Consider the following 15,120-nt stretch of genomic DNA (forward strand, 5'->3'; position numbering starts at 1 on the left):
ATTTGTATGGAAACACAAAAGACCCTGAATAGGCAAAGCAATCTTGAGAAAGAAAAAAGGAGCTGGAGGAATCAGGCTCCCTGACTTCAGACTATACTATCAAGCTACAGTAATCAAGACAGTATGGTACTGGCACAAAAACAGAAATATAGATCAATGGAACAGGATAGAAAGCCCAGAGAAAAACCCACACACCTATGGTCAACTAATCTATGACAAAGGAGTTAAGGATATACAATGGAGCAAAGACAGCCTCTTCAATAAGTGGTGCTGGGAAAACTGGACAGTTACATGTACAAGTATGAAATTAGAACACTCCCCAACACCATACACAAAAATAAACTCAAAATGAATTAAAGACCTAAATGTAAGGCCAGACACTATCAAACTCTTAGAGGAAAACATAGGCAGAAACCTCTACATAAATCACAGCAAGATCCTTTTTGACCCACCTCGTAGAGTAATGGAAATAAAAACAAAAATAAACAAATGGGACCTAATGAACTTAAAAGCTTTTGCACAGCAAAGGAAACCATAAACAAGACAAAAAGACAACCTTCAGAATGGGAGAAAATATTTGCAAATGAAGCAACTGACAAAGGATTAATCTCCAAAATTTACAAGCAGCACATGCAGCTCAGTATGAACAAAACAAATAACCTAATCCAAAAATGGGCAGAAGACCTAAACAGACATTTCTCCAAAGAAGATATAAAGATTGCCAACAAACACATGAAAGGATGCTCAACATCACTAATCATTAGAGAAATGCAAATCAAAACTAAAATGAGGTATCACCTAACACCAGTCAGAATGGCCATCATCGAAAAGTCTACAAACAATAAATGCTGGAATGGGTGTGCAGAAAAGGGAACCCTCTTGCACTGTTGGTGGGAATGTAAATTGATACAGCTACTATGGAGAACAGTATGGAGGTTCCTTAAAAACTAAAAATATAACTACCATATGACCCAGCAATCCCACCACTAGGCGTATACCCTGAGAAAACCGTTAATTCAAAAATAGTCATGTACCACAATGTTCATTGCAGAACTATTTACAATAGCCAGGACATGGAAGCAACCTAAGTGTCCATCGACAGATGAATGGATAAAGAAGATGTGGCACATATATACAATGGAATATTACTCGGCCATAAAATTAAACGAAACTGAGTTATTTGTAGTGAGGTGCATGGAGCTAGAGTCAGTCATACAGAATGAAGTAAGTCACAAAGAGAAACACAAATACTGTATTCTACCACATATGTATGGAATCTAAAAAAAAAGTGATTCTGAAGAACCTAGGGGCAGGATAGGAATAAAGACGCAGACGTAGAGAATAGACTTGAGGACACAGGTAGGGGGAAGGATAAGCTGGGACGAAGTGAGAGTGGCATGGACATATATACACTACCAAATGTAAAACAGATAGCTAGTGGGAAGCAGCTACATAGCACAGGGAGATCAGCTCGGTGCTTTGTGAGCACCTAGAGGGGTGGGATAGGGAGTGTGGGAGGGAGACGCAAGAGGGAGGGGATATGGGGAGATATATATATATATATGTATAACTGATTCACTTTGTGATACAGCAGAAAGTAACACACCATTGTAAAACAATTATACTCCAATAAAGATGTTAAAAACAAAACCAAAAAAACTGAGGCTTCTTAGTGGTGAACTAGGTCAATCATTTGGACTCTCTGAACTAGAAACTGGAATAGAAAAGCCTATTTAGAGATCACTGTTTTTGGCTATTTCCATGAATCAAGGTGAGCTTTGCACTGGGAGTTCAAGAAATTAGGGGCAAGCTGGCACATTGCCATCTGCTAGCACTTTGGGTAGTCTTTGTGCAAACTGCAAAAATGTACTCCTTCTGAGAACACGAATTAGAAAAATGCATCCCTTCCTCTGGGTTCTCAGCAACCTTCTGCCACACCTAGGGCTTGAGACTGATTTCCCTCTCACAGGCCCCCTGGCTGGGTGTCTTTGTGTGGAGCAGAGTAATGTACCACTATATGTGAGCGTTAGGGGGTAGGGGTGAGTCTAAGCAGAGAGATAAGATATTTAAGACAGAGAAGAAGAGTGTGAAATGTAGCTCAAGCTGGGACGTTCAAACTTGTTTCAGATCTCAAGGGCTTTTATACAGTGTAGTATACACATGACTAGTAGCAGGTATGGAAACCTTATGGCATGTTTTTTTGAGCTTAAGATAATTCTGGACTTCAGTTTTCCCTGAAAATGGAAAAATATTTCTATTATTTTATTTTAGTAGCAGAATGGCTAGGACCAAAAGCCACTGTTGCATGAGCAAATAGATTTTAGGACATTCATTTATTCATTCATTTACCCAGTATTAAACAAATTGAGCAGCTTCAATGAATAGAATGCTGTTCCAGTCCCAGAAGATATTGTGGAAAACAAGTTAAATATTTTTCTTGTCCTTTCTGAGCTTGTACTCTAGCAGAGGAGATGAGAATTAAACAATGACCGTAAATGTGGGAGAGTCATGGCAGAGGGAACATGTGGAGGTTAAGTAGGGAGACATCTCTCTCCACCCTGATTTGACTTCCTACAGTGAACAGGAGGTGCCCTGAAAAAAGGGACCCCAAGGACCAGTCATAGGCAAAAAAGTAGAGAGAAAAGCTATAGAGAGCTTAGAGAATCCCAGAACAGGGAGAACTACTAAATCATGTGATTGTTGAATAGAAGGCATACATTAAGGATAGAAATTTGGACAAAGTAAAACATTTTAAAGGGCTTTTAAAGTTACACTATGGGTTGCAGTGTGATGAATTAGCCAGGAGCAAGACTGGAAACAAGAGAACTGTGAGAGTGGTAATAGGAGTGGAGAAAAGTGATTGGATTGGAGTTCTATTTAGCAGGTAGAGGCAGCTTGGTTGAATGGACATCTATTAAGAAGGAAGAATTAGGATAGAAGAAGTTGAAGGGAAAGTTTTCAAGGGTGATTTTCAAGTTTCTGGACAAGGGAACTTGGGGAACAATGGTGCCATTCAATGAGATATGGAAGCAATTCTGGAAGAGAAGCTTTTTCAGTCAGAGTTCAGTTTGGTCATATTGGATCTAAACAGTCTCTGAGACATTCCAGTGGATAGGAACAGTAGGTAGGAACATCTATGTCTGGAGCCATTGGCATGGATGATGAGACCAGCCAGAGAGAGGGCACACAGAGAAAGAAGTCAAGGGGATGCAATGGGCTTGAAAGAAGAGAAGAAGTCTACATAGGAACTACAAGCTGTCAGAGGGAAAAGAGTCAAAACAGGGTTTTGATGGTGCAGAATCCAAAGAAGGGCATAATTTCCTTTCAAGAGGGAATTATGATTGGAGTCTAAGGTCATAGAGATACTAATAAGAACTGAGAAATGTCCATCATATTTGGCAATTCGGGGGTCATCGATGACTTGAGCAAATAGTGTGTTCAGTGAACATTAGTAGAATCCAGAGATAACTGAATGAGCAGGGGGAACTAGAGAAGTGAGAAGACAACCCCAAAAGAGTCTTGCAGTGAAAAGAAGAATAGGAAGAAAGTTTGGAAGTGTAGCATGGTCAGACCATTTCTTGGTTGGACAGAGGAAAAAAGTTGGAGAAAATGAATATGTTGGGGGACTTCCCTGGTGGTCCAATGGTTAAGACTCCATGCTTCCACTGCAGGAGGCACATGTCCGATCCCTGGTCATGGATCTAAGATTCCATATGCTGCGTGGTGCAGCCAAAAATTTAAAAAGAAAGAAAGAGAAAGAAAGAAAGGAAGGAAGGGAGGGAGGGAGGGGGAGAGAGAGAGAGAGAGAAAGAAAGAGAATATGTTGGCATTGAATGGAAAAAAAAAAAAAAGGAGGCTAGAAATACAGGAGAATAGAGGAAACAGCGATGGGGCAAAGTCCTTGAAGAAGCCAGAATAGAGTGGACCAAGGAGTTAGCCTTGAATAGAAGGATGGCATCGCTTCCCATGGGGCAGAGGGGAAAGAACGAAGTCTGGTGCACATATGAATTGAGACATACCAGTTAGGAAAGCTAAGGTAGTTCATCCTTGACAGCTTTTATTTTTTCTATCAACAGGCAGGATAATCAGCTAAGAGGGATGGGCTCATATATAGTTATTCACTGTACTTAATCTATACTCTTTACTACTCTTCCTTATCCTGATTCTCATTTGTTGTATTGGTTACTGGTTTTTTTTTTAAATTTACTTATTTTATTTTCGGCTGCGTTGGGTCTTTGTTGCTGCGTGTGGGCTTTCTCTAGTTGCGGCGAGCGGGGGTTACTCTTCGTTGCAGTGCGTGGGCTTCTCATTGCAGTGGCTTCTCTTGCAGAGTACAGGCTCTAGGTGCATGGGCTTCAGTAGTTATGGCACGTGGGCTCAGTAGTTGTGGCTCAAGGGCTTAGTTGCTCCGCGGCATGTGGGATCTTCCCGGACCATGGCTTGAACCCTTGTCCCCTGCATTGGCAGGCAGATTCTTAACCACTGCACCACCAGGGAAGCCCCCGGTTATTGCTTCAATGTGTCCTCACGTTGAAAGCTAGAAATTTCGGCCAAAGTATGTGTGCCCTTGATGATTGGAGGAAAGTTTTCTACGGAAAAGAGGTGTTTTAGATGATGTGATGCACTGTTGCGACCAGAAAGGACATTTTACCTCATGTTATACAGAATAAAATTTTAGAAAAAAAAATTCAAGCATTTCACTAAAAGAATATGAGAAAATTCCACTGCTAAGTGACTGAGCTTTCCTCCCACCACCTCTCCACACCTTTGTTTTTGTCTCATTCTTTTTAAAGCTCCAGCAGTTGCCAAGTTTGCAATACTGTCTTTCATTCCTGAGCTCAAAAGGTTTTTCTGTTTGTTTTTTCCCTTTTTTTCCTCCAAACACACTTATACAGTAAAACGTGTTTTCCCAGTAGTCTTAGGATATTGACAAAATGCCAACTGTTTTTTTTTTAACTATGCAAAAAACCTTTTTAAAACATGGCTTAAGATAGTAGTTTCTTTCTGCTTATCTTTACACCTTCTTTCTCCAGTTAGGTTTATGGATGATGTCCAATATTGGGCCCGAGTGTGAGATCCCAGCTCATTCAGTTAAAGCTTTAAAGCTTCTTGAAGCTATAGAGGGCAGTTAGAAAGAGTGGTTGAGGAGAAGCTTCGGGCTTACCTCTGTACCACGCTCTTCGGAGGTGTCCCTCATTAAGATTACATGTAGGGGCTGCACGATAATACAAAACCAACTGAGATTAGAGTTCCAAATCTCACACCTGAAATGACACTTTGGCGTGAAGAAATCTATAAGTAGTACAAATGCAGCCTCCAGAATGACTTTTGTCAATGGAAGGAGTTTATTATATATCAGGTCCTATTTTCTCTTTTCACCCTGCTCTTTCTTCTTCCCTGTCAGTGAAAAGACTTTTGGAGGAGAGCTGTGGTTGTGGAATGGTAAAATTTGAGTCAAATGTGAATAATTAAAAGATTTTTTTCACTTTGGCTCCTTTTGTTTGATCACAAAATCTTGTGTCAAACGTTTATACTTACTAGCAAACTTCTTGGAAGTAGAGCTTATAATTGCTGTCTTTCCTTTTTCATTTCTCATTTATTCTTTGATCTGGATCTTTAAAAATTATAAAACTAATATAGGGTCAAGTAACAAATAAGTTTTTTTAAAAAATTAATATTCTCTACTGCCTTCTTTTCCAGTACTCTCTTCCCGCCACCAAGGGAGCTGATAATAATATTTTGGGGTGTTTCTCTCTATACCTTTCTTTGCTCTCACGTCTAATCACTCTTCAGACTACTTATTGGTCACTAAAATCAAATATTCATTTCTTTTCAGTCCTTATATTATTTGACGTCTAAAGAACATTGGGCATTGCTCATTAATCTTTCTCAAGACCCTCTCTTTTCTCGTTTTTCATGACCTTATACTTTTCTCATTTCTCTCCTACTTTTCTGGTCATTCCTTCACAATATTTGTTACTAGCTCTTATTCCTCTGCCTGCCTATCAATTTTAGTGTTCTATTCCATACAGGAATACCATTTCTCAGGAAACTCCATGCATGGACCTAAAGAAAATTTTGGACAAAACAAGAATTTGTCCTATGTCTTCATTTTATTGATAAGGGAACGAAGGCAGAGAGAGGAAAGAAGTAACATATCTAAGGTCATTTCAGAGCCTGAAACTCAAATAATAGCTTGCTGACTTAAAATCCCCATCTTGAAAAAGGTTGGCAACCTAGCAGTTTCCTAGTATATTTCTTTTATTTCCTCTTCTTTCTTTCCCCTGCATGGTCATAGCAGAATTGCAAGGTAAACCTAGTCTTGAAAGATGGCCTTTTATGATGGCAGCCATAGTATACTACATAGGAATTCATCTGGGGAAGCCAACAGAAAAAACTAAAGAGAACAGTTTGATTTGCTTTATTATCCAGAGAACAAAAAGGGCTAAACATGCTCCTGTAAAGATTGGGATAAATTATAATTGGCACAGAAAGAGAGCTGACATTACCTGTAATGAGGCTCCTCTCAGAAGCGTTTAGGAAGCTATAGGTACTCGAAGCAGCCATAAGTCAAACTCACCTAACAACTCAATTATAGCTTCTAAAGTAAAAGCCACTGAGTCAGCACCACGGGTTTCAGGGTACCATTTATGTGCCCAGACTTATGCTAAGCCCTCTGTATACACTGACCTTATTTTCCAAACTCTAAACCAGGGCATATCAAATGATCACAGAAAAGATCATTTGAAATTTGGGAGTTTCATAACTGTTATGCCATGGAGTATTATAGGATTCAAATCATGGCCTTTACCACCCAAATACTGCAATCCATTTAGTGTAACAAGTTAATGTGTGTAGCTGGATGGTAACATGGGACTCTGTGCATCAGTTTTTAGCTGAGGATCCAAAATCTAAAACAAAAATTATAAATTCACCCAAGTTTTAATTAAAGCCCTTCCTTGGAGCAGGCTGAGAAATTCTAAAAACAACTCTAACAACCTTAGTGATCCCTCTCCTCTGGCTCTGAAAGCAGTTGAGGTAGGAGAGGCTGGTGGAAGGAAAGAGAATTTCTCTGAGTTGGTCTCAGCTGCAGAGAACGACCCCATCCAAGGATACCCCTTCCTGCGGCCTATATCCAATGGCTCACTGAGGTGGGGAATGAAGGATGGGCCATCTTTGGATGACTCTGGGGGCTGTTAGAGCTCTAGAGCTCCCTGTGGGCTAGGCTGAGGATGCCTCTGGGCCCCATACTTGTTCTACTCCTCTGCTGCGCACCTGCTTCCATCTCTTCCCACCACAGGTATTGATCCCACAAGCACCTCTTAAGAATCAACCTACACACTAAATTCTATCTCAGAGTCAACTTTCAGAAAATCTAGACCATGACAGGCAATGGGTGGGTGCTTCCCTCTCCCCTTAAGCCTAGACACTGGTGCTCGAGAGGACCACTGGAGAGCTTGATATGTGTTTCCTGGATTTAGGAAACAGAATGGACTCAGGACCCTCAGGCCAGAGAAAGCGAAGAACTAGAGGCAGCAATGCTGAGAGAGAGAAAGGGATAAAGGAGGAGAGGGGCTGCTCTGGAATGAGTTGCCTTATGCTGAGAATAGGGCAAGTATAGGAGGAAGACAGATATCAAATGGCATACAGAGCAATGAGGCCCTGCAAGCAATAGGCCAGGAGTAGAGAACAAGACTCAATTCGATGCCAACTCCAGGTAGTTGATAATGAACGCCTGAATATTAGGGTTGAGAGAAGAGATTTAGTCTGCATCTGAATTTAGTGAGAAAGATGTTAAAACTGATTAGCAGCATCTCTCATGGCTTCAGGAAGAGGGGGAATTGTAGTGTATATTTGCCACCTCTAGGATAAATTAATAAAGAAGAGAAGCTATATAAATTACTAATTATTTGACATAGAAAATAAGTATAATGTGACTTGCCATCCGTCATGCTAGAGCCAAAAGTAAATTTTCAGAAATACAGACTTGCTCAAATCACCCCTCTGATGGAAAGACTTTAATGGCTCCACACTTAAGAATGAATGATTCAGAGGCCCTACATGTTTTGCCTTCTATCAAGCTTGCCCTGTGCTCCCTGTACTAGGTCCTCTCCAGCCACTTGGCGCTCACAGAATGGGTCAGAATTAAATACGATGCTGAAACTCTTGGGCCAAGTGACAGAGAGGAATGTCCATTGGTTCCCATGAAAACTCAGAATCCGAATACCCAGAGGATACTGAATGGATTTCACTATAACTCAGCTTTTGCATAGCTGAGAACTCTTCTAGCATAGACACTAATCCACCGCACTTGGAATTCTTGCTATTTGAAGAAGGAAATCTCACCTGACAGATGGATTAATATTCAGGCAAACTGTATTTGCACAGCTGCAGAGTCTTTCTCAAATAAGATGTTTGAGCTCTCCTCTCTTTATGTAGGAAATCTGATGACCAGGTGAAAATATTAAACCATTTAGACAGAGCCTGGGGAACTGTGGGAAGCACCATGTCCATTAAGGAACATTATTTATAAAAATTCCTTGAAAGGTTTCCCTCATCTTTCTGGTGTGTGTGTGTGTGTGTGTGTGTGTGTGTGTGTGTGTGTGTGTGTGTGTGTGTGTGTGAAACTTTCTTTGGGTTATAAATAAAGACCTTCAGAAATGACCATGAATCAGGAAAAATGGCAGCTTGGATGGCCAGGCATCTAGACAACCCATGAGAAGCCTGACCGCATGACGGACTCCATGGCAGTTCTTAAGCTGTCAAAACAGTCTGGTGGGGTTTGTCCTGGAGTTGTTACTTCAGTTCAGCTTCTCTTTGCCTGTAACCACTTTTCTGAGTGAAGAACTGCAATAATAAAATTCAGGAGAAATAAATTTTGGCCACAACAGCCTAGAGTGCTTATTCAGCACCGTGCTCATAGAGGAAATGAATTCACATGCGTAAGTCAGCCAGGGCCATGTGTGACCACAGGACAGACACCAGAAGTCTTCCCTATAAGTGGAAAGGAGCTGCATAATTTATAGAGGTTACCTTACATCCAAGTGAGATTTCTGGGGGCAGCTCTACTGGTTAAGCCTATGGCTTTGAGGCTTTGGGGTTATAGATCCCTCCCTTTGTAGATTCACATGGGAAGGTTCTTAGCTCTTTCAATTACTAAATATGAACTCTTTTAGGTTTAGGATAGTGGGGGAGAGGTCTTGAATGGGCAGGAAAACAGGGTTTTGGGAATTGATGGCACATTAAATTCATACCATCAAACATGCAAGGAGAGTGGAGGTAGCTATGGTGACAGCTAAGGGGTTCCAGTCTTGGTGTTGAAGCTATTTTAAATAACAATTACAATGGAAGGGTAAGTAGGGGAAAAAGTTTAAGCTGTGCTGTACAGTTGTACTTTTAAGGCTTTCCATGGTGTCTAGCACCCTTCTTTGGAACAAGTGAGCTGGCTGAAAAATCAAAGTCAACTGTTAACAAGTAAAATAAAAAGAAGAAAAGGTTGGGCACATGGAGAAAAACTGAAAACATGTCCAAATATTCTGGACAAAAAGTCCATGTGTCCCAGGATCTTTGGGTCTGGTTAAGAGAACGATCTTTGCTTCTAGGTAAACATACTGTCACATCTGTATTCAGTGGCAGAGAGAGAGAGAGAGAGAGAGAGAGAGAGAGAGAGAGAGAGATCAAACTCCAGGTCAGAGACCCCAGTGCTCAACATCTGAATAATCCACTGTTGTTACCCTTCGGTAGAAATATTCCAAGAGTTCCAAATTGGTGCAGCTTTAAGAACCAAAAGCAGTACACTGAAGAGTCCAAATCACACACAGCCCCTGCTAGTCTAGGTACAGAGGAAACCTCTTCCTAAAATATTTTTCTCCAAAGTATTTTTTCATTGTATCACTATAAAACTGTCTATGAAAATCAAGAACAAGAGGCAATATAAGAATGTAATAGAAGGCTTGGAATTCTAAAAAATGGGGAATGAAATAGCTTTAAAAGTCAAAAGAATTCAATCCATAATGAGAGCGACTGCAGATCCATGATTGAATTGATTGATCTGGAAATACTGGTTTTGCAGAATTGATTGATCTGGAAATACTGGTTTTTCAGAAATAACCCCTTTCCCCTTCTATCTCCTTACCTTCTTCTCCCTGCTTCCTTCTTCCTTTAGAAAGCACTGTAGTGGATAAAAGTTGTTCTTGGCTCATCATTTTTTTGTGGAACCACCTCTTCCCAACTCTCAGTTCATTCAGTTTGAGTATCATGGATCTTACCCAATGGCTTTCAGGCTATGACCAGCCAGACATGACCAGTCAGAACACCATCCCCCTAGTCAATGGTCATGTGACCAAGCCAAGGCAATGAAAATATCCTGGCAACTTCTGCAGGAACTACTGGCAAAAAAGTAACTCTCTTCAGGTGTTGCTAATCTGAAGAGCCTGCTTGAGAAAAAAGCCAACAGGGAGAAAAGCTGAACTGAACAATGAGGAGGGAGGGTGAGCATGTGGTTGTCTAGTTGGAGGCCCTAGATCTCCCTTAAACTAGAAACATCCTCAGATTTCCAATTAAGTGGGACAATCAATTCCCTTTTTTGCTTAATGTAGTTTGAGTAGGGTTCTGCCATTTGCCAAAAAAGTCTTACCTAATACAGAAGTACAGAACAGAGCTGGAAGTTCTCAGCTTGGAATTCAGACAACCCTAGCTAAGTTAAATGTCAGAAAACAAGGAATACCTGGGACACTGCAGTTACAGTTGACAAAAGGGAAGAACGTGATATCAATGATCTGATCAAAGCCCCTTCCAAACAACCCTCAAACTTTTTACAGTGTCATCTTTCATGTCTGCAGGCCTCTGGGTTCTTTCAAGACAGCATGGTGGCTTAGTAGATCGATAACCAGCATCTTTACCCAGTTTTCTCCTTTGCTTCCTCTGAGCCTCATGCCATTCCCTCAGGCACAGGCCACTGCTTCCATCTTTCTTGCTTGGCTTCTCCTTTTTGTTTGCCTTTCTCTAGTGTAATACCCAGGACATTTTCATAGTTTGATGCTTCCTAACCCATCTATCCCACCAGATAGACTGCTCCCCCAGACAGCTAGGACTGCCCATATTCATGTGTAAATTCCTGGAACCCAGTAAGGAGCCTGCCATACTAAATGTTGCATTGAACTGAATTTGAGGCTCAACTCAGACTTGCTCAGTGCCCAGCCTCTGCCTCCTTAAAACCCTTAGAGACTTTCCTGCCTGTAATCTCAGTCTGATACTGTTTCCTGCTTGACCTTGTCAATTATAAAAACTCATGTCTATAAACATGCTTACTTATTTATTGAACACTTACCAAATAAGCACTTTATGTAATTTAAACTCTTCAATCTTCACCATGGCCAGGCCTGAGAGGTTAAGTGACTTGCCCAAGGTCACCCAGCTAGTAAGTGGAGTGGCCGGGGATTCAAAACAAGCAGCATGTTTTGAACTGGGGTATTACCAGCTCCTTACAGGCCAAACGTTCTTCATTTATATTGTCAAACTAGCCTCACAACAACCCTATTAGCTATGATTATTAGCCCCATTTTCCAGAAAAGACAATTGAGGCTCAGTGAGGTTAAGTTATTTGCCCAAGGTCGCCTGGCTGCTAAGTAGGAAAGCTGAGATTACATCACAGGGTGTCCAGAACCCACATCCAATAAGCATTGTGCCCAACAACTGTCTATTAACTGATTGTTGATTGTATCAGAAGAAGTTACCAGGTCATCTAAACTTTAATTAGCATTTGTTCTTCTTCTTATTGTTTAATAGGTATAACAATATCTACTTCATAAGATTGTCATATGCCCTTCAATCTATGTTTGTAAAGTTCCAAGAGTGTTTGGCATATAATAAGTGCTCAACAAATGGTAGTTATCATTATTGTTTACTGAGTGCTTCTTGCGCCAGACACTGTACTGAGCACCTTACTTGTAGTATTGTATTTAATTCTACATCAACCTCATGAGGTAGGTACCAATATGATGCTCATTTTATAGATGCGGAAACTGAAATGGAAATTTCTCCTTGTGTTTCCTCACACTCAGTACAATGATCAAAAGACAAGTAGCCTATTTCCCTAAATTTCACTTTAGAAAAATGTTAAGTTGCAAATTACCTCACTCAGTATTGGCTGGCAAGGATATTGAGGAGTATGTTCATTCATTTACAGATAGTTATATAGGTATATTGTAGTCCTACAATTCAATTTAATTCTGACACTACTCAGAATTAGCACAAATCCCACAGGTTAAGGGCTTAGTCCACAAGATTGCTTTAGACTTCGGCCACAAATAGAGTCCCCAGGCTACTTGCATTCTGCTTGGCTGCCTACAAATTTGAAGGTTCCCATGACCCCCCTAAGATTTGATAATTCACTAGAATGGCTCATAGAACTCAGAAAAACATTTAACTTACACTTGCCATTTTTATCATAAAGGATACAACTCAGAAACAGCCAAATGAAAGAGATGCAAAAGGCAAGGTATGGGGTGGGTGGATAGAACTCAGGATCAACCAAATGGAAGAGATGGGGGCAGGATGCAGAGATCCCAGGCCCTCTCCAGGCATGCCACCCTGCTAGCATGGTGATGTGTTCACCAACCCAGAAGCTCTCAGCTTGCTGGTACCCAAGGCTGTACAATTAGTTAGTTGTTTGATAGAGTAGCATGGTACTAGCTGTGACTCTCTTACTTACAAAGTTTGGTGAAGAGATCAAGAGCCCAGTGATCACTGGGTGGACTGGCCTCTTCTTGGATTCCATTAGCTCTTGGTCTTTTGCTGGTTCCTGAGGCGTGGGCCTCGGCTTTGTAAATGAAGAGCTTGCACCTCTACAACTCTGTGGAGTCAAAGGAGAAAGAAAACATATGCTTATTGAGCTTCTACAGTATCTGGGCACCAAGGGCTGGACACATGAAGCTATCCCATCTGACACTGCTCTGCACCTGGCTAGCTGAACTGCTCAACAGCTAAAGGCACAAACCTCTTCCTTGTCCCTGTTCTTCCTGATGCTGCTCACGGGGGTGAACTGGCACAAAATGAAGAAAGAGCTGGAAATTTCCTGTTAATTTCAGCCTTATAAATTATTCAGATTGAAAAAAAAATCTACATTGGGTCTAAAAGTATATGGACCAGTTGTCTGCACAGATTAAATAATCTAGATGGCTATGTGAGTTACTGTAGCAGAAAAGAAGGTGGTTTCATCATAGATAGAGCCAATCCAGAAAGTTCAGGGGACAATAGATTTCTTTACCTTGCATGACCCGATTTCTTTGCTTCTTCATTTGGCTGGCTTAATTTTACTGTGCAATTTGCCAAATCTTCACTTTGCTTGGCCTATTTAAATAGTCACAATGTTGCCTTGTTATATAAAAGAGTAACAAATAAACAACCAAAATTTGATGGAGGAGAATGACATGTGGAATAAAGGATTAATCAGTTCTGTCACTCTCACTTGGGCAGCAAAATCAAGCCTCTTGTTTGGGGAAACACTGCTGGATGGGATAATTTCCACATTGCCAGGCTGTTTTTCGTTTTAATATCACAGTTGATTTGCTGTGGCAGAGCCTGCTACAAACAGCTGGCACCATCACTGGTTACAAAATGTGTCTGCCAAACCACTCAGGGTAGAGGGAGCCACACGGTGTTCTTTGATGGTGGGCTTCTTTGCCAGAGAAAAGACCTGCACAGAAAGAGCCTCATTCATCTTCTCCCCTGCACCTCCTCATGGCCTGAACAAAGTGAATGTATCAGATTGTCTGTGTGGAAAACATTAGTAGGAATTTCTATGCTCCTCTCCATCCAATACTGCTGTTGGACACTGTCAGCAGATGTTTCAGCCATCAGCTTCCTCTTATCCTTGTCCCTTGGTGCACATGGCAGCAGAACCTCGGGAAAATGCAGATGGCTCACCTCTTCCACCAACGTGTTTGAGAAACACAAATGACAGCAGGTACCAAATGCTTTGGAATCCATCATTAATTGTCAAACAATCCTGCTAGTTATCTTCTAAGGAGGAAAAATGTAAAATCAGAAGGACCTAGACCAAGTTACAAACTGTAATCCTAGCTCTCACCTGAAAAATCTCAGATCAGTTTACTGTACTCGGCGGGAGATGATTATACTTTATTTTCCTGTCTCCATTCACAGATGTCAATACATGGTGAGTGGTTTCCAGAAATTTACCTCATTTTCAACTGAAAACAAGAGGGGAAGGCGGCCCAAGCCACACTCTCATACTGACAGCTCAGCACTCTCCACTAAGAGCACAGCTCCATGCCAGTGGACTCCTGGGTGCCAAGGCAAGAAAGCAAGGGCACATGATCTAAGGACACATTTTAAAACAAGAATTAAACTGTCACAGTACTTACATCCTGTCTCTTTCTAAATCCTACTTCAAAGAATCAATCTCTGCCGTTAGGTGAAATAGACAGTGATTCAGAGTTAAAGGTGAATGAAAATGGAATATTTTAATTCACTTCAGACTTGTTTGGGGACTGATATTTGTTGAGTGTAAGAAAAGAAGAATTTCCTTCTCAAAACTGGCTACTGACATTAGTGAATAACCAGATCAGAAAGAAGGAACTAAGAGTGGGCTGAGTGCTACGGCCGTCGTACATTTTCACTCTCAGTTCTGCAAGTAATTTGGCTCCACTTGCCATTCATTCACACATGCATTCAATGCTGAGAATTCACAGTGGCCTCAGAAATAAAAACCCTAGGCAATTTTTATTGTGCTCTTATCATGAACCAGATACTCTTCAAAATGCTTTACTTGAATTAACGTATTAAATCCTCACTAAATGCTATGAGATAGGTACTGTTCTTAACCCCATTTTACAGAGAGAAAATGGAAACATTGAGAGGTTAAGAAATTTGCCCTGGGTAACACAGCTGGTGAGTATGGAGCAAGGGTATGGACTTAGTCTAATTTCAGAGCTGACATTCTAAACAGCCCTCTACTTGACGGCTAGTTGGTGGGCTAATATTAGAACAGGACTTTAGAGGAGCCAGGCAGCTACCCAGTGAGCCATTTCTGCTTCTGAAGGGTTTATTTTTATACCCTACTGCCTTCTTTACAGGGAAGTTTTGGGAATGAACACGGGA

This window comes from Physeter macrocephalus, chromosome 8, assembly GCF_002837175.3.
Source record: "Physeter macrocephalus isolate SW-GA chromosome 8, ASM283717v5, whole genome shotgun sequence".
Taxonomy (NCBI): Eukaryota; Metazoa; Chordata; class Mammalia; order Artiodactyla; family Physeteridae; genus Physeter; species Physeter macrocephalus.